The sequence below is a fragment of the Heteronotia binoei genome, chromosome 1 (assembly GCF_032191835.1).
Source record: "Heteronotia binoei isolate CCM8104 ecotype False Entrance Well chromosome 1, APGP_CSIRO_Hbin_v1, whole genome shotgun sequence".
Taxonomy (NCBI): Eukaryota; Metazoa; Chordata; class Lepidosauria; order Squamata; family Gekkonidae; genus Heteronotia; species Heteronotia binoei.
The window spans coordinates 6,225,381-6,249,059 of NC_083223.1; positions in this window are offsets into that span (position 1 = coordinate 6,225,381).

The following is a 23,679-nucleotide window of genomic DNA, read 5'->3' on the forward strand; positions in this document are numbered from 1 at the left end:
CCAGTCCAACACTCTGTGTCACATAAGAGAAGCCATGTTGGATCAGGCCAATGGCCTATCCAGTTCAACACTCTGTGTCACATAAGAACATAAGAGAAGCCATGCTGGATCAGGCCAATGGCCCATCCAGTCCTACACTCTGTGTCACATAAGAACATAAGAGAAGCCATGTTGGATCAGGCCAATGGCCCATCCAGTCCAACACTCTGTGTCACACAGTGGCAAAAAATTATATATGTGTGTGTGTGTGTGTCACACTGTGGCTAATAGCCACTGATGGACCTCTGCTCCATATTTTTATCTAAACCCCTTTTGAAGGTGGCTATGCTTGTGGCCGCCACCACCTCCTGTGGCCGTGAATTCCACATGTTAATCACCCTTTGGGTGAAGAAGTACCTCCTTTTATCCGTTTTAACCCGTCTCCTCAGCAATTTCATCGAATGCCCACGAGTTCTTGTATTGTGAGAAAGGGAGAAAAGAACGAGATTTATTTCCCAGCACTTAACAGCTGCGCATCTTGAGGAAACCCGAGGAGAATGACTGTGCCTATCACACAGTGTCTTGCATTTTGGATTCTCATGCATATGTATAGCATGGTAGGTTGTAATGCATCATGGGCTTTGTGGTATTAAAGCGTCAAGTGTAAATACAGTTGTCGGCAAATTTGCTATGTTGTGGGCTATTTTTGAGCTTACAAGAGATGGTTGGCCACGAAATTATTAAAATACAGAATTCTTACTGAATATTATATACACAATATTATATACAGAATATTAGAATACAGAATGCTTATTGATGTGAGCATGACTATGGCAAAAAATGCCTAGTTTGGGAGGAACATGAAGTGTTTTTTTAAAATAACCAATCCCTGTTTTTAGAGTCAGTATGGTAGGGCTTTTTTGTAGCAGGAACTCCTTTGCATATTAGGCCACACACCCCTGATATAGCCAATCTTTCTGGAGCTTACAGTAGGTCATGTACTAAGAGCCCAGTAAGCTCTTGGAGGATTGGCTACATCAGGGGCGTGTGGCCTAATATGCAAAGGAGTTCCTGCTACAAAAAAAGCCCTGCGGTGTGGTTTAGTGGTTAAGAGACTACGATCTGGAAGAGCCGGGTTCTAAACCCCACTCTGCCATGGGTGATCTTGGTTTACTGATGCTCTGTCAACTTGACCTACCTCATTGAGCTGTTGTGAGGATAAAACGGAGGAGAGGAAAACAGTGTAAGCTGCTTTGGGTCTCCATTGGGTAGAAAGGAGGGATACAAATTAGCCGCCCTGAGCCTGCTTCGGCGGGGAGGGCGGGATATAAATAAAATTGATATGATATATGGTATGATAAATGAAATAATTAAAAATAAATAAATACATGGAAGGTATGGATATAGTCGCTCAAAGATTTGGGATGTTTTGCAATTGGCATTCTCTCCCGTGCCTTTTTGGTTGCTGCTGCACAGTGTCTTGCGTTTTGGATTCCCACGCGTGTGTAGCATGATAGGTGGCAATGCATCATTGGCTTTGTATTCTTTGTAGTCCAATAATGCTTGTAACATTGCAAACACTGACCAGCTTCAGCTTCTTAGAAATATTGGATTTATTTCCCAGCACTTATTTCAACATCTGAGCATTCTAGGAAGAAAGGGAGCTTGACTGAACTTCAGCAACAAATGTGGGTACAAGAACTCACAGAACCTTAAGTGTATTTCAAATGAAAAGGAACATCTGGAGCAGAGGTCCATCAGTGACGATTAGCCACAGTGTATTGTTGGAACTCTCTGTCTGGGGCAGTGATGCTCTGTATTCTTGGTGTTTGGGGGGTGGGGACAGTGGGAGGGCTTCTAGTGTCCTGGCCCCACTGATGGACCTCCTGATGGCACCTGGTGTGTTGTTGTTTTTTGCCACCGTGTGACCATTCTACACTATCATTCTAAACTCACTATTCTACATTCTACACTAGAATCACAGAATCAGATAAACCAACTCTATGATTTTAGTGTAGAATGTCAGCTAAAGGACAGGACTAAACCAGGATTAAAGGTCTAGTATGGAATTGGTCAGTGTTGGACTGGATGGGCCATTGCCCTGATCCAGTATGGCTTCTCTTATGTTCTTATATCTGGGGCAGTGATGCTCTGTATTCTTGGTGCTTGGGGGACAAAGTGGGAGGACTTCTAGTGTCCTGGCCCCACTGATGGACCTCCTGATGGCACCTTGTGTCTTTTTTTGCCACTGTGTGACCATTCTACGCTATCATTCTACACTACGCTATTCTACATTCTACATTAGACTCACAGAATCAGATAAACCAACTCTGCGACTCTATGATTTTAGTGTAGAATGTCAGCTAAGGGACAGGGCTAAACCAGGATTAAAGGTCTAGTATGAAACTGGTCAGAGTGTTGGACTGGATGGACCATTGGCCTGATCCAACATGGTTTCTCTTATGTGACACAGAGTGTTGGACATGGATGGGCCACTGGCCTGATCCAACATGGTTTCTCTTATGTTCTTATGTGACACAGAGTGTTGGACTGGATGGGCCATTAGCCTGATCCAACATGGCTTCTCTTATGTGACACAGAGTTTGGGACTGAATGTGCCATTGGCCTGACCCAACATGACTTCTCTTATGTACTTACGTGACACAGAGTGTTGGACTGGATGGGCCATTGGCCTGATCCAACATGGCTTCTCTTATGTTCTTATGTGACACAGAGTGCTGGACTGGATGGGCCATTGGCCTGATCCAACATGGCTTCTCTTATGTTCTTATGTGACACAGAGTGCTGGACTGGATGGGCCATTAGCCTGATCCAACATGGCTTCTCTTATGTTCTTATGTGACACAGAGTGCTGGACTGGATGGGCCATTGGCCTGATCCAACATGGCTTCTCTTATGTTCTTATGTGACACAGAGTGCTGGACTGGATGGGCCATTGGCCTGATCCAACATGGCTTCTCTTATGTTCTTATGTGACACAGAGTGTTGGACTGGAGGGTTCATTGGCCTGATCCAACATTACTTCACTTAAGTTCTTACGTGACACAGAGTGTTGGACTGGATGGGCCGTGGGCCTGCTCCAACATTGCTTCACTTAAGTTCTTATGAACCATTGCTCTCTGTGCAAATTCACGTCAGGCAACCATAACAGTAATAACATGAAAGATGGGTTCTGGATTCAACACAGGTTTGGGGGGGGGGGGTTTAGCAACAGGACTTGAACATGGATGCAGCAATCTAAGTTGTGACTTGTGCTGCAGCAGCTGACGCTAGCGGCCCATTTAAGGTTGTCCAGCCGGAGGCATTTTTTTGTCTTGCAAAAATGCCAACAAACCAACCATCTCCCAACAGAACCTTGGCTTCCAATTTTCTTCAAATTAGTCACTGGTGAGTGGACGGAAGCTTCTTGAACATCCGCATGGCCTAAAAACAGTCATTCCAGGTTCACGAGAGTGTTTGGAAGCTATGAAGAGCTACTGAATGTTTTTGGGTATTTTTATAAATTGTAACAACATTGCCACCTAGTGGTTTTGTGTCATTTCAAACTTCGTGGACAACTGTGCCATAGAAAGAACAAATTAAGCTCGAAGGGGAGAGCAGATATCCCAAAATGGACTTAAATTATACCTTTGGGCATCTTGTCATTTGACCAGAGCATGAGAAGAGGATAAAAAGCAGGTCCTGCCATTGTTTGTTATTTCTTTATTTTTTATTTTATTATATTACATTTACATCCCGCCCTCCCCTGAAGAGCTCAAGGTAGCTAACAGCAGTTAAAATAACATGAAATGAAATTGTTACCAAAAAAAATCACAATAAAATCCTTAATATATCTCAAACATATACCGTTCTAATCCCTAGATAGCATTATTAATAGTTCTTGATTAGCGCTGTTTACCAGGAGAGCCAGTTTGGTGTAGTGGTTAAGTGTGCGGACTCTTATCTGGGAGAACCGGGTTTGATTCCCCACTCCTCCACTTGCAGCTGCTGGAATGGCCTTGGGTCAGCCATAGCTTTGGCAGAGGTGGTCCTTGAAAGGGCAGCTGCTGTGAGAGCCTTCTCAGCCCCACCCACCTCACAGGGTGACTGTTGTGCGAGGAGAAGAAATAGGAGGTCATAAGCCGCTCTGAGTCTCTGATCCAGGAAGAAGGGTGGGGTATAAAGCTGCAATCTTCTTCTTCTTCATGATGTTATTGGATGTTGTTTAGCATTATCATTTAGGATTCTATAGAATCCCTTTTGTGAAGATAGTTTCAGAGGGCATCTGTATTGGCCTGCAATAGAACAGTTAGATTCAAGTCCAGTAACAACTGAGAGGCCATCTTCTGACTGGGATGCTATGGGACTTGAATTTAGCTACAAGATACCTTCCACTCAGGACTCTTTTTGTAGCAGGAGCTCCTCTGCATATTAGGCCACGCCCCCCTGATGTAGCCAGTCCTCCTGGAGCTTACAGTAGGCCCTGTACTAAGAGCCCTTTAAGCTCTTGGAGGATTGGCTACATCAGGGAGGCGTGGCCTAATATGCAGAGTAGCTCCTGCTACAAAAAGAGCCCTGCCTTCCATGAAGATAGATTCTGGTGGGTAGCCAAGTCGATCTGAAGCCACAAGACAACATTTGAGTCCAGTGTCACCTTTAAGTTGAACAAAGTTTAATTCTGGATACAATCTGAAGAAGTGTACATGTACGCAAAAGCTTATACTTTGGATAAAACTTTATTGGTCTTAAAGATGCCACTGGACTCAAACGTTGTTCTGTAGAATCCCTTGATATCCGTTACTATATACACACAAGTTTGACTCATAGGCTACTGCAGGGATGGCCAACAGTAGCTCTCCAGATGTTTTTTGCCTACAACTCCCATCAGCCCCAGCCAGCATGGCCAATGGCTGGGGCTGATGGGAGTTGTAGGCAAACAACATCTGGAGAGCTACCGTTGGCCACCCCTGGGCTACTGCAATCAGTGGAACTGCACAGGTGTCAAAAATATTCCAACATACTCCAGAGAGCCAGTTTGGTGTAGTGGTTAAATGGTGTAGTGGTTAAATGTTTGGTGTAGTGGTTAAATGCTTGGGCTCTTATCTGGGAGAACCGGGTCTGATTCCCCACTCCTCCAGTTGCACCTGCTGGAATGGCCTTGGGACAGCCATAGTTCTGGCAGAGGTTGTCCTTGAAAGGGCAGCTGCTGTGAGAGCCCTCTCAGCCCCACCCACCTCACAGGGTGTCTGTTATGGGGGGGGGGAGAAGATATAGGACAGGGGTGGCCAACGGTGGCTCTCCAGATGTTTTTTGCCTACAACTCCCATCAGCCCCAGCCAGCATGGCTGGGGCTGATGGGAGATGTAGGCAAAAAAACATCTGGAAAGCTACCGTTGGCCACCCCTGATATAGGAGACTGTAAGCTGCTCTGAGTCTCTGATTCAGAGAGAAGGGCAGGCGGGGGCGGCGGGGTGGGCTCCCTCTGGGTATCCTACCCCCCCCCAGGGAAAGTGTATGCGCAATACATAGCCTCTCCTTCCCGGTGTAGTGAACGCCGCGTGGTCACTGTCTGGCTATGCCTGGCAGATGGTCACTGCAATGGCCTCTCCTGCATTACTGCATCCGTAGCAACACCTTCTCGCTGGTCCCCCCCGTTTTTCACAGAGTTTGCTACGTCATGGTGCGACCGAATTGTCCGGCGGTATAACCGGATGGGCAGGCTGGGCCCACCAACCTCGCCAGCCTAAGAGAAGGAAAACTCTAACATCAAACCCGGGCAGATAGAGCTCGTTAATGTAACACCTACCACCTGGAGGACTCGCTGCCGGCGTCCCGGCTTACTGGGCCATGGCAGATGACCCCCAGGTGAAAGGGTGGAGCCAGTACCGCGCACACTGCGCTTCACCTAAAAAATTCCTCTGCGCAGGCCTGAAGGGCATATCCACATACACAACCCACAACGCATCAAGTCCTGCAGCGATGGGCAAGGGGCGAAACGGCAGGTGGAAGGTGCCACTGGAAGCCACAGTCCCAATCCTGCATGTAGGCGGTTCAGGGTATTGGTCGCCTGATGCTAACCCGGAGACGAAAGCATTTTTCGGCAGCACCCTGAACGACCAAGCAGCCCTATCTAGGGACAGCACTGCTTGCTCCACACGGAGAGGGGCCTAGAAAAGGTGGCCTAAACAAAGCTCGTCTCTTCCACCCCAGTTGGCTAGCCGCGATCAACGGTCATCCTTATTTGCGGTCAAAAAATAACAACAAAGAAAAGGCATGCACCTGCCTCACAAAGTGTGCAAAGACTAAAGCTTGCGTGTTGGAACATCAGAACCATGCTTGACACAGTAGACAGTGGTCGCCCTGAACGACGCTCTGCTCTAGTTGCCCACGAACTTCTCAGGTTGAATATCGACATAGCAGCTCTCAGTGAGGTCCGTTTCCCTGAGGAAGGTAGTCTTCAAGAACACGGTGCTGGCTATACCCTCTACTGGTCGGGTAAGTCAAAGGCTGAGAGCCGCCTTTCTGGCATTGGCTTCATGGTCAGGAACTCCATTGCCTCCAAACTCGAAAACCTGCCAACAGGTCACTCAGATCGCATCATGTCCATGCGCCTCTCACTTCAAAACAAGCAACATGCAACACTCTTCAGTGTGTATGCCCCAACCCTTCAAGCAGATCCTGCAGAAAAGAACAAGTTCTATGCTGATCTACACAACCTCGTACGGAAGACCCCTACAGAGGACAAGGTGATCATCCTTGGCGACTTCAATGCCAGAGTAGGTAAAGACTCGGAAGCCTGGAAAGGAGTACTTGGCAAACACGGCATTGGCAACTGCAATGACAACGGGCGCCTCCTGCTAGAATTCTGCATGGAGCACCAGCTCACCATCACCAACACTATCTTCCAGCAGAAGAACAGTCTGAAGACAACCTGGATGCACCCACGGTCCAAGCACTGGCACCTTATCGACTACATTCTGGTGCGCCAGAGAGACCTTCGAGATGTCTTACACACCCGAGTAATGCCCAGTGCGGAATGTCATACGGATCATCGTCTTGTACGCTGCAATCTCCGTCTTCACTTTAAACCCACACCCAGGAGAGGAGGTATCCCTCGGAGGAAGTTTCAGGTTGGCAGTCTCCAGTCAGCCGAAGTTAAAGCTGCCTTCCAGGCAAAACTCCAGTCAAGAATTGAGGACCTCAGTTGCCCCACAGACCCTTCTCCAGAAGCACTCTGGGGACACCTAAAAACTACCATCCTGCAGATCTCTGAAGAAGTCCTCGGGTTCTCCACAAGGAAGAACAAGGACTGGTTTGATGAGAACAATCAAGAGATCCAAGATTTACTGGCGAAAAAGAGATCTGCCTACCAAGCACATCTTGCTCAGCCCTCCTGTCCTGGGAAAAAAGCAACCTTTCGCGCTGCATGTAGCAACCTCCAGCGCAAGCTTCGAGACATTCAGAACGATTGGTGGACCAAGCTTGCAGAGAGAACCCAGCTGTGTGCAGACACTGGTGATTTAAGAGGGTTCTACGAAGCCCTGAAGGCAGTATATGGTCCATCATATCAGGCTCAGAGTCCCTTGCATAGTGCAGACGGCCAAGTGCTCCTCACAGACAAGGCATCCATACTGAACCGGTGGTCAGAGTATTTTCAGGTTCTCTTCAGTGCCAACCGCGTAGTTCAAGATTCAGCAATCCACCTCACCCCACTTCAACCAGTGAAAACAGAGTTGGATGAGATCCCCACCCTAGAAGAGACTGTTAAAGCCATCAAGCAACTGAAAAGTGGCAAGGCAGCAGGAGTTGATGGAATTCCACCAGAGATCTGGAAGCATGGGGGCACAGTACTACATAGCTCACTTCACAAAGTACTTGTCACCTGCTGGGAACAAGGCAAATTACCACAGGACTTTCGCGATGCAATCATCATCACCCTATACAAGAACAAAGGGGAAAAGTCAGACTGCTCCAACTACCGGGGGATAACCCTGCTCTCCATCGCAGGCAAAATCCTTGCCAGAATACTCCTGAACAGACTGGTGCCCACCATTGCAGAAGAACTCCTCCCAGAGAGCCAGTGCGGCTTCAGAGCTAACAGGAGCACCACCGACATGGTATTTGTTCTCAGGCAGCTCCAAGAGAAATGCAGGGAACAGAACAAGGCTCTGTATGTGACTTTTGTCGACCTTACCAAAGCCTTCGATACCGTTAGCAGGAAAGGCCTGTGGCAAATCTTGGAACGTTTAGGATGTCCCCCAAGGTTCCTCAGCATGATCATCCAGCTACACGAAGACCAGCGAGGCCAAGTCAGACACTGCAACGACCTCTCGGAGCCCTTCCCAATAGGCACAGGTGTAAAGCAAGGCTGCGTTCTCGCGCCAACTCTCTTTACGATCTTCTTTAGCATGATGCTTCAAAGAGCCGCAGTAGATCTAGATGATGACGATGGTGTCTACATCCGCTATCGCACCGATGGCAGCCTGTTCAACCTGAGGCGACTAAAGGCCCACTCCAAGACGATGGAAAAACTCATCCGAGAGCTACTGTTTGCTGATGATGCTGCACTCGTCTCCCACTCGGTATCAGCTCTGCAGCATATGACGTCTTGCTTTGCAGAGGCTGCCAAGCTATTCGGCCTAGAAGTTAGTCTGAAGAAGACAGAAGTTCTCCACCAGCCTGCACCCCAGGAAGATTATCACCCTCCCTGCATCACTGTGGGTGAATCAGTTCTGAAAACAGTCCAGCAGTTCAGCTACCTGGGGTGCATCATCTCCTCAGATGCCAAGATCGATAAGGAGATTGACAACAGGCTGGCAAAGGCAAACCGTGCATTTGGCCGACTGCACAAAAGAGTGTGGAGCAACAAGCATCTGAAAAAAGGCACAAAGATCAATGTTTACAAAGCGGTTGTGATGACAACCCTCATCTACGGCTCCGAATCGTGGGTTTTATACCGTCATCACCTGCGACTCCTCGAGCGCTTTCATCAGCGCTGCCTTCGCACCATCCTCAACATCCACTGGAGTGACTTTGTGACCAACACTGAAGTTCTCAAGCGGGCGGAGGTTACCAGTATCGAGGCACTGCTGCTGAAGACGCAGCTGCGCTGGGCAGGGCATATTTCTAGGATGGAAAACCACCGCCTTCCCAAGATTGCCCTGTATGGCGAACTCTCCACCGGCCATCGAAATAGAGGGGCACCAAAGAAGAGGTACAAGGACTCCTTGAAGAAATCCCTTGGCGCCTGTCGCATCAACCATCACCAGTGGTCTGACCTAGCCTCAGATCGCAAAGCATGGAGACACACCATCCACCAGGCTGTCTCTTCCTTTGAGAACGCACGCATAGCTGGTCTTGAGGACAAAAGGAGATTGAGGAAGAATCGCACTGCTACAGCACCAATCCTAAATCAGACTTTTCCCTGCAGCCACTGTGGCCGGACCTGCCTGTCCCGCATTGGTCTTGTCAGCCACCAGCGAGCCTGCAGCAGACGTGGACTATTGCACCCTTCTTAAATCTTCGTTCGCGAAGCCAAGCCAAGAGAGAGAGAAGCTGCTCTGAGTCTCTGATTCAGAGAGAAGGGCAAGGTATAAATCTGCAATTCTTCTTCTTCTTCTTAAACATCTGTCCCTCTTTCACAGCCCAGAATATCTCTTTAATAGTAATCTTTTACTCTCCAAAACTGATGGCAAATCCAGCTATTAAAAATACTATCAGCTATGGGATGAACGCTTAACGAGGTATCCAGGAGTAATCCAACGAGTGAAAATGTTACTTCTTTGTTTCAATTTCTTACCCTTTCTTAATAAATTGATAAGCTTTTGATTGCGTTTTTAAAAATAAGGAAAAGCATGACTTTAAATTTTGCTAGCAGTATAACTAGGATGCTTGAAAATACTTGCCTAAATCAACCTCTACCAATGAGAAATGAATTCTCAGCCCACCCCCCCCCCCCGCCATGAGGGCAAGAAACCTAAATTCATTCTATGGCTTTGAAACGAGTACTATATTTTTCAAAATCCTATTTTTTCCAAAGTGCATCAATTGCTTCTTCTTTTCCATATGTGACAATCAGTGTTCCCTCTAAGCTGAGTTAGCGTGAGCTAGCTCACAGATTTTTAGCCTCCAGCTCACACATTTTTGTCTTCGCTCAGGAAGGATGACTCCAGAGCACACTAATTTTTTTCAGTAGCTCACAACTTTAATACCAGTAGCTCACAAAGTAGAATTTTTTGTTCACAAGATTCTGCGGCTTAGAAGGAACATTGGTGACAATTCTACAAAGCTAGTTATAAATTGACAAAGGTTCATATCCTTTCCCTAACTCAAATACATTATGTGACTCCCTGTGTAGTTCTATACTGTTATTTTTAAGTCCATTAATTCCAATGGTCTTAAACTGGAGAAGTCTGCATAGAATTGTACTCATATCATAAGTAGGTTAATTTTCTCCTCCTTTGGCCTGTAACATTGAGATTCACCACCAAGTCCTGCCGTTTTTGTTTTAAGAGCACTATAGTTAGCAGCAGGATTTGGGGGGTGGGCAAGAAAACACAAAGAAAAATAAAGCCTTGTCTACTTACAGGAAGTTCTGACCATAGACTTCCTGGCAATTCCTAGAGCTACCCAGGGCTTGTCCCAGGTGGAGAGCTCTTTTGCCCTGGCGCTTCTTTCTGTTTTCTCATAAGCTGTCCCGGAGCTGCAAGTTGGCACACCGCTTTTCCACAGCAAGCGAGATCCTCTTCAAAGCGGTTTCTGCTTGCCGCAGGAAAGTGACGCGCCAACTCACAGCTCCGGGGCAGCTTATGCGAAAACAGAGAGAAGCGCCGGGGCAAAAGGGCTCTCCACTCAGAACAAGCCCTAGTGCGAAATTAGTTATTGCCAATTTTAAGCAACTGTTCTCGAACCTGTTCTCTTTATGCTTTGAGAGAAAAGTACAGGCACAACAACTTGTAACAACCATGTTGACCGGTTTATATATATCCAAGGCCCTGTTGACACAGTGTGTTGAGTCCGTGTTAAACTGATCCGGTTCTGTTCTGGATATTATCGATCAGACTGCCATACTGCAATTCGAATCACTCTGCAGTGAAACCGTCTTCTGCTGTCCACATGATGGCACCATCCATCTTCCCCCCACACACACACACTATTATGCACATGCGCACATTATGAGCACATGGGCACATGCGTATAGGTTAAACAGTATGTGGTTATGCGCATATCGCTAAGTAGTAAAAAAAATGGCAACCATAAACTGGATGTCTGAGGCTCCTTTTGCTCTGGGACAGCCTTCAGACATCCGGAAGTTGGTTAATATCGCAGCAGAACTATCCAGACAGAGAAAACTACGAGGCGAAACCAGAGAACTCAAAAAGCAGCGCAAAGGAACAGGTAACAAAATAATCTGGTTCCAATAAGGATTGGGGGAGCTACCACGAGTTAATACTGGGAGGCAGATGTTGCTTTCTGATTAGCCACTTTAAATCCGGAAAGAAACAGCAGCGACATCTGATTATATCGTGCATCTGAGCAGGGCCTATGTGTAATAATACTTGTGCATATTTTCCATTTCCACTTCCAAAATAACTTGTGCATATTTTCCTGACAGCCATGCTTTTCTACCTCATATCATAAGTAGGTTAATTTTCTCCTCCTTTGGCCTGTAACATTGAGATTCACCACCAAGTCCTGCTGTTTTTGTTTTAAGAGAACTATAGTTAGCAGCAGAATTTGCGGGGGGGGGGGGGGAATCACAAAGATTTGGGCAAGAAATCACAAAGAAAAATAAAGCCTCGTCTACTTACATGAAGTTCTGACCATAGACTTCCTGGCAATTCCTAGAGCTACCCAGAAGTGACAAATGGTAGCTCTAGGAATCGCTGGAAAAATCTATGGTTAAATTAAAAGTTCGCGCCAGTTTCTGGTGATTCTCCTCCTTTCTCCCCAATAGGGGCCCAAAGTGGCTCACATTGTTCTCTCCTCCAACTTATCGTCCTAACAACCTTGTGAGGTAGGTTAGGCCGAGACTGGCCAAAGGTGACTTCCACAAGCTTCCATGTCACAACAGAGATTCGAACTTGGGTCTCCCAAGTCCTCGTCTGACACTCAAACTATTACACCACACCGGCTGCTATATTGCTATCTTCTTTCCAGGAGGCTGTTACAAAGGAGGGAATCCTTCCTACCCCAGACTCCTATATTTGTGTACCACAAAAGATCTTTTGACTCAGTCACAAGAGACCTGTGGTCAGACTGGCAGGTTAGTATGATTTGAGTGTGCCCCCAATTACTGTGATAGAGAATTTTGTGGTAGAGATTTTTGATCCAACCCCTGCATACACCCTGACCTGGCCACACTGTGTGCTTCTTCTGTGGTTGATGGTTCAGTTTAGCTTTGTGTGTCTACCACAGATCACATGGCATGGTCTCCTTTAAAAAAAAAACAACTTTGACCCTTTTTTGAAAATATTTCTTGGGTGAACATGGGCGCATGGGAATATGCTCTACCATCTTTTTTTTTTAAAAGAGGGTTTTTTAAGGTTTACACTTCCAAACCGGTTTGAGTGCACATTGGGGGAGTTCAGACATTCAGCAACAAAGGATGAATATGCAGGGATCCAAAAGCACCAGAATTTAGCTGCTGTCTATTTATACCAGGGGTGGCCAAACTTATTATTATTATTATTATTATTATTATTATTATTATTATTATTATTATTATTATTATTATTATTATTATTATTATTATTATTATTATTAACTTCCTTAGCATAAGAGCCACATGGAATAAATGTCAAATGGTTGAGAGCCTTAAGACATGAACATCAGATGTTTGAGGGAGGGAGGGAGGGAGGGAGGGAGGGAGGGAGGGAGGGAAGGAAGGAAGGAAGGAAGGAAGGAAGGAAGGAAGGAAGGAAGGAAGGAAGGAAGGAAGGAAGGAAGGAAGGAAGGAAGGAAGGAAGGAAGGAAGGAAGGAAGGAAGGAAGGAAGGAAGGAAGGAAGGAAAAATAGATGGGGAAGGGGTAGGTGGAAAGAAAGCAGCTTTAAATATTCTCCAAGCTGCTGCCTGGTTTGCCAAATTGATTTAAAGAGAGAAATGCCTTCTCCAAGTTGGCTGATGGAGCAGTGGGGGCTTCAAGAGCCACACAATATGTGTGAAAGAGCAACATGTGGCTCCTGAGCCGCAGTTTGGCCACCCCTGATTTACACCATCTGCAACTTATGATGGGGTGAGTACGATTGGGAAACAGGTGTCAGATGTGGCTGTGTGAATGAACCCATTTAAGCTGCTGGGTAAAGCAACTCTATCGGGGCAAACCGTCTATCTGACCGCAGCCCTGGATAAAGTAATCCAGTCTGTTATCAAGGCAGGGTTCTGAACTAACAGGAATTTCCCCTGGACACTCACATATAGGAGCAGCCCCTCTGCTGGAATCCTCCAAAGAGCATATTGATCAAAGGCCTTTTCTTTTCAGCCTTCAGAAGCTCCCTCACAACCAAGAGGGACTGACTCAAGCTTGCTGGCTAACAACCTGAGGCTGTAGAGCAGGGGTATCAAACATGCAGTTTGGGGGCCAAATCAGGCCTCTGGAGGGCTCCTATCAGCCCCCCAAACAACTGGCTGTCATCTGCTTCCTTCTCCTTCTCTCTTGGTTCCTTCTGCATCACAGCTTGCTTTGCAAGACTTGCTCAATCACACAGGAGTCACAGAGCAAACTCTCCTTTGGGGAGGAAGTGGGGAAGGCAGAGCTTGTTTTTCCAGGCTCTCTCAGTTGCACAGCAGAGCTACTGAGCCAAGCCACTCTTCTTTCTATTGGCTGAGGCTCCCTCCCCCAGTCCCCTGGGGAAGGAAGGACAGAGCAAGAGCTTCTTTTGCCCAGTTCCCTGGATCCCATGGGAGAAATACAAAGAAAGCACCTTTAAGACCAATGAGTGCTTATGTTTTAAGCATGTTTGAAGTTTTTAAAAAATATATATTTGTGTTTGTGTGTGTTCTTTATAAAATTTATATCTCTGCTACCTAATCTTACGCAGGTACACACTTGGCGCAGCCCAACCTGGCATGGTCCAGCCCAACAAGGTCTCTTTTATGTCAAATCTGGCCCTCATAACAAATGAGTTCAACATTCTTGCTATAGAGCCCTCCTCGCTGCGCAGCCTACCCTGGTCATTTAACCCCAAACTCAGGGAAATGTCAGCAAATTCCTATGATATTATAGCATTGGAAAAAGTGCAGAAAAGGGCAACTAGGAGCACTGGGAAAAGTCCAGTTCAGGTGGTGAGAACCAGAGAGGATTGTGAGGCACTCCAAAGGGATCTGTTGAGGCTGGGTGAGTGGGCGTCAACGTGGCAGATGAGGTTCAATGTGGCCAAGTGCAAAGTAATGCACATTGGGGCCAAGAATCCCAGCCACAAATACAAGTTGTTGGGGTGTGAACTGGCAGAGACTGACCAAGAGAGAGATCTTGGGGTCATGGTAGATAACTCACTGAAAATGTCGAGACAGCGTGCGATTGCAATAAAAAAGGGCCAACGCCATGCTGGGAATTATTAGGAAGGGAATTGAAAACAAATCAGCCAGTATCATAATGCCCCTGTATAAATCGATGGTGCGGTCTCATTTGGAATACTGTGTGCAATTCTGGTCACTGCACCTCAAAAAGGATATTATAGCATTGGAAAAAGTGCAGAAAAGGGCAACTAGAATGATTAAAGGGTTGGAACACTTTCCCTATAAAGAAAGGTTGAGACGTTTGGGGCTCTTTAGCTTGGATAAACGTCGAATGCGGGGTGACATGATAGAGGTTTACAAGATTATGCATGGGATGGAGAAAGTAGAGAAAGAAGTCCTTTTCTCCCTTTCTCACAATACAAGAACTCGTGGGCATTCAATGAAATTGCTGAGCAGTCAGGTTAAAACGGATAAAAGGAAGTCCTTCTTCACCCAAAGGGTGATTAACATGTGGAATTCACTGCCACAGGAGGTAGTGGCGGCTACAAGCATAGCCAGCTTCAAGAGGGGATTGGATAAAAATATGGAGCAGAGGTCCATCAGTGGCTATTAGCCACAGTTTGTGTGTGTGTGTGTGTTGGCCACTGTGTGATACAGAGTGTTGGACTGGATGGGACATTGGCCTGATCCAACATGGCTTCTCCTGTGTTTTTATGTTCCAGAAAAGGGCAACTAGAATGATTCAAGGGTTCAAACACTTTCTCTATGAAGAAAGGTTAAAACGCTTGGGGCTCTTTAGCGTGGAGAAACGTCGACTGAGGGATGACATGATCGAGAATATGATCTCAAAACCATATGTCAGCTTCAAAAATATTTATTTTAATATTTCTTATCTCTGGAGCCTTACAGCCTCTGTAATATTCATGACTCAGTGGTACATACTTCCTTGCTGGGCAAGTAGCTACTTCCTACTTGGCAGTAGCTATTTTTGAAGCTGACATATGGTTTAGAAAGCCTCAGAGTAAAGACTTAAGTTATTCATATGTGCATCTCTTGACAAAGATACTAATTGAAATGGGAAATATAACGATCGAAATTCCATCGAGAACTTACTTTATGCATAGTTGGAGAAAATATTTACATCACCTTTGAGTGTTGCACAAGTCTTTGCATATTCCATGGAAGCCTGGAACTGTAATGGAACTTGGTGGTTTGGTTTATGTTATTCTAGATATTGTATTTATTGCTCCCCATCCCACTCCAATGAAGGCAGGTTCTGAAGCACTCAGAAGCTTATAGATGTTATATGACTCCAAAAAAATTAGCAAAGATAAACAACAAGATGCCAGATAGGTGTTGGAAGTGTAAAAAGCATGAAGGTTCTTTCTACCATATGTGGTGGACTTGTGAAAGGGCTAAAATGTTTTGGCAAATGATTCAGCAAGAGATTTCTAAGATTTTGGGATATGAATTCAATAAAGTGGCAGAGACTTTTCTGCTGGGATTACAAATGGAAAAATTTCCAAAAGAAGACAGAACTTTAAAATGGTACTTGCTCTCAGCTGCTAGGACATTGTATGCGCAGCTGTGGAAGCAAGAAAAAATACCAGAGAAATGGGATTGGATTACAAAAGTTTATGTTATGGAGTGAAATGGACAAACTAACAAGAAAATTAAGAGACTGTGATTTGGAACTTTTTAAGTTGGAGTGGAAGAAGTTCAGAAGATACGTAGAAAAAGAGTGGAAAATAAAAGGACATTGGACAATCTTTGATAATGATTAAGGTTTTTAAAATAAGAATATAACTTTTGGGGTTTTTAAAACAGTTAAGGGTACCTTTAATATTTGTTTCCTTTAAGTAAATAACACTGGCGGGGGGTCAAGTAACGGGGGGAGAGGTGGGGGAAAAGTAAGATATGGGGTAGAAAGTTTTTTCTTTTTCTTTAAGTTTTTATAAGTTGTAGATATAGTTTTGCCGCAGTAGATCTAGATGAGGACGATGGTGTCTACATCCGCTATCGCACCGATGGCAGCCTGTTCAACCTGAGGCGACTAAAGGCACACTCCAAGACAATGGAAAAACTCATCCGAGAGCTACTGTTTGCTGATGATGCTGCACTCGTCTCCCACTCGGTATCAGCTCTGCAGCATATGATGTCCTGCTTTGCAGAGGCTGCCAAGCTATTCGGCCTAGAAGTTAGTCTGAAGAAGACAGAAGTTCTCCACCAGCCTGCACCCCAGGAAGATTATCACCCTCCCTGCATCACTGTGGGTGAATCAGTTCTGAAGACAGTCCAGCAGTTCAGCTACCTGGGGTGCATCATCTCCTCAGATGCCAAGATCGACAAGGAGATTGACAACAGGCTGGCAAAGGCAAACCGTGCATTTGGCCGACTGCACAAAAGAGTGTGGAGCAACAAGCATCTGAAAAAAGGCACAAAGATCAATGTTTACAAAGCGGTTGTGATGACAACCCTCATCTATGGCTCCGAATCGTGGGTTTTATACCGTCATCACCTGCGACTCCTTGAGCGCTTTCATCAGCGCTGCCTTCGCACCATCCTCAACATCCACTGGAGTGACTTTGTGACCAACACTGAAGTCCTCAAGCGGGCAGAGGTTACCAGCATCGAGGCACTGCTTTTGACGACGCAGCTGCGCTGGGCAGGGCATATTTCTAGGATGGAAAACCACCGCCTTCCCAAGATTGCCCTGTATGGCGAACTCTCCACCGGCCATCGAAATAGAGGGGCACCAAAGAAGAGGTACAAGGACTCCTTGAAGAAATCCCTTAGCACCTGTCACATCAACCATCACCAGTGGTCTGACCTAGCCTCAGATCGCAAAGCATGGAGGCACACCATCCACCAGGCTGTCTCTTCCTTTGAGAACACACGCATAGCTGGTCTTGAGGACAAAAGGAGATTGAGGAAGAATCGCACTGCTGCAGGGCCAGCCCTAGGTCAGACTTTTCCCTGCAGCCGCTGTGGCCGGACCTGCCTGTCCCGCATTGGTCTTGTCAGCCACCGGCGAGCCTGCAGCAGACGTGGACTATTGCACCCTTCTTAAATCTTCGTTCGCGAAGCCAAGCCGAGAGAGAGATATAGTTTTGCTACTGTATGTTACTAATAAAAAATTGTTTATTACATGAAGCACTCAGAAGCTTGAGTGACATTTTGTGTTATGTTGCGTTGTTGTAACTGGCACTCATCAAACGTGTTTTGTGACTTTTGTTTCTGGATGTTACTTTGGACCAGCACAGAGACCTGCAAGCTCTATTGTCAGTGCTGAAGATTACGGAAGAATTTAGAAGGAATTCAGAAAGTCTGGCAGAATAACCCATTCAAAAAGCCACAGATTCCTTTATAGATACTTGATCACTTCTAATTTACAGGGTGTGTTTTAACAACAACAACAAAAATCCTCGAATCTCACTTTAAATTAAGAGTAGGAACAGTAGTGATCACTTTGACCTCAACATCCACACTTAAAGCTGATTAGGGAGGGAAAATACACATGTGCTCCAGTCTTAGGAGGGAAGAGTGCATTATAAAGAGACAATGACCTATAAATTTGCACTTGTGGAGCAGGCCTTCTCTACAATGGCTCCCCAATGGTGGAACCAACTACCAGGGGAGGTGCGAGCCCTGCGAGACCTAAATCAGTTTCGCAGGGCTTGCAAAACCATCCTCTGCCAACTTGCGTTTAAGATGGAACCCGGGGAATGACACCTAGCCATCCTACACATACATCGAACTGTAGCACTTTAATCTGCAGCCTATGATATTTTAATTGCTTATTTAACTTAATTTGAATGTAATTTAACTATATTTTAATTGTCTTTTATAGTAATGATTGTATTTTATTGTAATCACGGTATATACCATGTCCTGTGAGCCGCCCTGAGCCCGCCTCGGCGGGGGAGGGCGGGATATAAGAATAAAATTATTATTATTATTATTATTATTATTATTATTATTATTATTATTATTATTATTATTATTATTATTATTATTATTATTATTATTATTATTATTATTATTATATATCAAACAATGGGGCTTTTTTTTTGCAGCACGAACTTCTTTGCATATTAGGCCACACCAGAGCTACCAGCCCCCAGGGGGGGCAGGGGGTCCCCTGGTTTTGAGGTCCTCCCCTCGCCTCAGGGTCATCAGAGAGCAGGGGGGGAGGGAAATGTCTGCTGGGCACTCCATTATTCCATATGGAGATCAATTCCCATAGAGTATAATGGAGAATTGATCCAATGGTATCTGGGGCTCTGGGAGGCTGTTTTATTTTATTTTATTTCATTTAGCTAGAGGCACCACGTTTGCAGCATAGCATCCGGTGCCTCTCCTCAAAACACCCTCCAAGTTTCAAAAGGATTGGACAAGGGGGTCCAATTCTATGAGCTCCAGAAGAAGGTGCCCCTATCCGTTATTTCCAATGGAGGGAAGCTGTTTAAAAGGTGTGCGGTCCCTTGGAATGTTCGGTCCCTTTGGAGTTCAGTGATGCTTGTCACAACCTTGCTCCCGACTCCATCCCCAAAGTCCCCAGATATTTCTAGACCCTGATGTAGCCAATCTTCCAAGAGCTTACAGGTCTGTTAGTACAGGGCCTACTGTAAGCTCCAGGAGGATTGGCTACATCAGGGGTGCGTGGCCTAATATGCAAAGGAGCTCCTGCTACAAAAAAAAGCCCCGCCGACCAATAATTGTGAGTCATCAACGGAGCAAAAGGATGATCATCCAGCAAAGATGCAGGAGGAAAAAAAACTACTGTGTTCTGAACCCCTGAATAAAAGGCATCAAAACTAACTTCTGTTTGTTCCTTTGCAATGAATCTGGCATGTTCTGAAAACCACAGTTTCAGCCCTCAGTTTAAGCGACCCCATTCGAACTATCACTGAGTAAAAAACCTGAAAGTAAATGGAATTCTTCATTTCTAGTATATACATACTGAAATATTTCTTCATTATTCAATTGTGAGCAGAGTTAACTCTCCATTGATTTAAATTGGGAGTACTTCTGAAGACAAATGCATTGTCAAAGTACAGTATGAATGTCGGTACCCCAGTATCCAACACGATTTTCAGCAGTCTCCAGTTATAAACTCCCTGATCAGTGTTTTTATATCTACCTTCTTACACATTAAAGAGCCCCGTGGCACAGAGTGTTAAAGCTGCAGTACCGCAGTGCTAAGCTCTGCTCACGACCTGAGTTCGATCCCCTGTGGAAGCTGGGTTTTCAGGTAGCTGGCTCAAGGTTGACTCAGCCTTCCATCCTTCCAAGGTCGGTAAAATGAGTCCCCAGCTTGCTGGGGGGGAAGCGTAGATGACTGGGGAAGGCAATGGCAAGCCACCCCGTAAAAAGTGTGTCGTGACAATGTTGTGAAAGCAATGTCACCCCAGAGTCGGAAACGACTGGTGCTTGCACAGGGGACCTTTCCTTTCCTTTCCTCTAGCACATTGTCCATTCTCCAGAATTTGTTGACTGTGAAATCCCCCCCCCCCAAATCAGAAATACCAGACTGTGGCAGACCATCAAGTTACTTTCTTAAGTGCGTGATCATTAATTAGATCAGAAGTTGGTCAAATCACAATTATTATTATCATAATAATCAAAGTCATAACCTCAACATAGTTCTGCCTTCCTTTGGAGATTGAAAGTCGCCCTACAGGTTGAAAGGTGCTGTTGACAGCAGATAATGTTAAACAAGTGTTTTGAATCTCCCACCAAATTTGAAATTCAGATTTCAAGAATGAATGGCAGGGGTGGAAAAACTGAATGGGGAATGAAAGAACAAATAGCAAATTCCAAGCGTTGGCCTGCACCTGGATTTAAAGCAGCCTTGTATACTTCTGACTCAGTTTTAACGTGAACATGAACATATGAAGCTGCCTTATACTGAATCAAACCCTCGGTCCATCAAAGTCAGTATTGTCTTCTCAGACTGGCAGCGGCTCTCCAGGGTCTCAAGCTATGGTTTTTCACACCTATTTGCCTGGACCCATTTTTGGAGATGCCAGGGATTGAACCTGGGACCTTCTGCTTCCCAAGCAGATGCTCTACCACTGAGCCACCGTCCTTCCCCTGTGACGGGTAATTAAAATCTACAGAGCCCTGTGGCACAGAGTGGTAAAGCTGCATTACTGCAGTCCAAGCTCTCTGCTCATGACCTGAGTTCGATCCCGGCAGAAGCTGGGTTCAGGTAGCTGGCTCAAGGCTGACTCAGCCTTCCATCCTTCCAAGTCCCCAGCTCGCTGGGGGGAAAGTGCAGATGACTGGGGAAGGCAATGGCAAGGAAAGGAAAGGTCCTTTGTGCAAACACCAGTCGTTTCCAACTCTGGGGTGACGTTGCTTTCACAACGTTTTTACGGCAGACTTTTTACGGGGTGGTTTGCCATTGCCTTCCCCAGTGATCTACACTTTCCCCCCAGCAAGCTGGGGACTCATTTACCGACCTCGGAAGGATGGAACTGAGTCAACCTCAAGCTGGCTACCTGAAAACCCAGCTTTTGCCGGGGATCGAACTCAGGTAATGAGCAGAGCTTAGGACTGCAGTACTGCAGCTTTAACACTCTGCGCCACGGGGCTCTTAGGCAATGGCAAAGCACCCCGTAAAAAAGTCTGCTGTGAAAACGTCTGATGCGACATCACCCCAGAGTCACGAACGACAGGTGCTTGCACAGGGGACTACCTTTACCTTTTTTTTTACTTAAAATCTGGATTTCAAATTCCCCATAACATTGAAATTGAACTGTGCTAGGCTGCTATAAAGCCAGCTGGGGTGGGGCATTCTTTTTGCTGTTTCTGCAACCAGAATATTTACCATAGAATCTGTGTGTAGTGTGCAAGGTTAGCAGAATATTAGTTTCTCGTCTCCCACAAAACATATTCTGGGAATCAGCTCCTCGACAAACCCAAACGCCGTTCTTTCTGTCAATACAATGCCTCTGCATTCGCTTCAACGCCCCGTTTTCAAGGGAACACTTAGAGCGACAACTGGTCTAACACCGTGGTTTCACAGCCCTGCGTTCCGTCCCTTGCAGCCACCTCTGAAAAGGTATCACGCTTAGCAAAACGGCAGCTATTCCAGGTGGGCGTTGTTGGTCTCGAACCATAGGGGAGTATTCCACAACATCCCAGTTGTCATCGCGTGTTTGACAGTTTTCGGAATGGGGGATAACAAGATGTCCAAAACCCTCCAAGACAGAACTTTCTCCCCTAACAAAAAACAAGCAAGAAAAGGCTGGCAGCTTTAACAAGCAACTTGCGCATTACTAAGCAAAGACCTAAGCTGCCGTCCTGAAGCTGCGTTTTTTAAATGTGACGGGATGCTTTTTTGTCGGAATGGGAAATTGGAGGGGGGAATAGAAGGTCCCGTGTCTGCTTTTCTCCCCTCCCCGCCCCCAGCAGACTGGAATTGTCAGCACACGAGGAAAAAATGATGGGAACACACCTTGACCCTCAGTTTATGCAGAAATGGGTACTTAAAAGGATTGATTTTTAAACCCATTCCTGTTGCCTTCCAAGTATTGTGCAACATTTGTTGATGGGACCTACATTCACTTTCAAATTTAAAAGTCCTTCTCTTTCATTACAGCCACAATGTTAACAGTTGTGGCACGGAGAAAGCGTCAGGCATTGAGAAATGGCTAAGGAAAGTAGGGTATATTGCGTTATTGGGGGAAATATCTGCATATAGGGCTTTTTTTGTAGCAGGCACTCCTTTGCATATTAGGCCACACCCTCCTGATGTAGAAGATGATGATGATGATAATGATGATGATGATGATGATGATGATGATGATGATGATGATGATGATGATGATGATGATGATGATGATGATGAAGACAACGATGATGATTGATGCTATTATCTTTACAAATGACATGTCAGGAAGCCTGATGAGGCACATTCATTGTCCTCTGCAGGACTTTTTATATAGCTGGGACTCCTTTGCATATTAGGCCACACACCCCGATGTAGCCAATCCTCCAAGAGCTTACAGGGCTCTTAGTACAGGGCCTACTGTAAGCTCCAGGAGCATTGGCCACATTAGAGGGGTATGGCCTAATATGCAAAGATATCTTGATACACATTTAACAAGGGCGCAAAGTCTCTACCACAAGTTTCAAACCCGCATTTGCTCAGAACGGCTGGTTCGTGCTTCATATTGAACAAGTTCACTTAATTGCACAATGCCCGAACTGCAAAACGAATCTCCTTTTTTCCTTGGTGTTTTGTTTGGTTAGTTTTTGTGGTTCGTTTTTCAACACAGTCTGGTGCCAATTCAATCAATTCCTAGGCAATGCTGGGGGTGGACTTCTAGGAGCCGTAGAAACCCCTATAGCAGTTTTCCATAGCCTGTTTGGCAGCTCGGGGAGCCAATCACAGATCTCCCATTCTGCTCTATGAGAGCAGGCATCCTGACTCAGCTGCTTTCACTTTGCAGCATGAAGAGAGAAGAGTTAGTTGTCACAAGAGCTGAAGCTGACCTTTCCTAGTGGCAAGTGTTTTGATGGGCTCTAACTCCAAATCCAATCTTCACCAAACTAGGAGGGTGGGTGGAGGAGAGCCTGCTGAAGACTCCTGGTGAGTTTTGCATCTCTAACTCATGAGGGTGGATGCTCTACACCTCCATCAGAGGTCTACACCTCCATCAGAGGTCCATCAGTGGCTATTAGCCACAGCTTATTGTTGGAACTCTCTGTCAGAAGCAAGTGATGCTCTGTATTCTTGGTGCTTAGGGGAGGGGGGGCAGTGTGAGGGATTCTAGTGTCCTGACCCCATTGATGGACCTCCTGATGGCACCTGGGTTTTTTGGCCACTGCGTGACACAGAGTGTTGGACTGGATGGGCCATTGGCCTGATCCAACATGGCTTCTCTTATGTTCTTATGGGACACAGAGTGTTGGACTGGATGGGCCATTGGCCTGATCCAACATGGCTTCTTTTATGTTCTTATGTGACACAGAGTGTTGGACTGGATGGGCAATTGGCCTGATCCAACATGGCTTCTCTTATGTTCCCGAACCATATGAACCATGAACCAACATGAACCACTGGTTCAGGCAATCACAAGAAACACAAACCAAAATGAACAACCTTTTTCCCAGTTCCTGCTCATGCCAATTCAGAACCCAGCTCCCAGCTGATCGCCCAAGTTAGCTTCTGACCAGTAGGCAGCTGCAATCTTATTCTGCAGCTGTCTGAGTTGCCCAGTGCAGTCCAA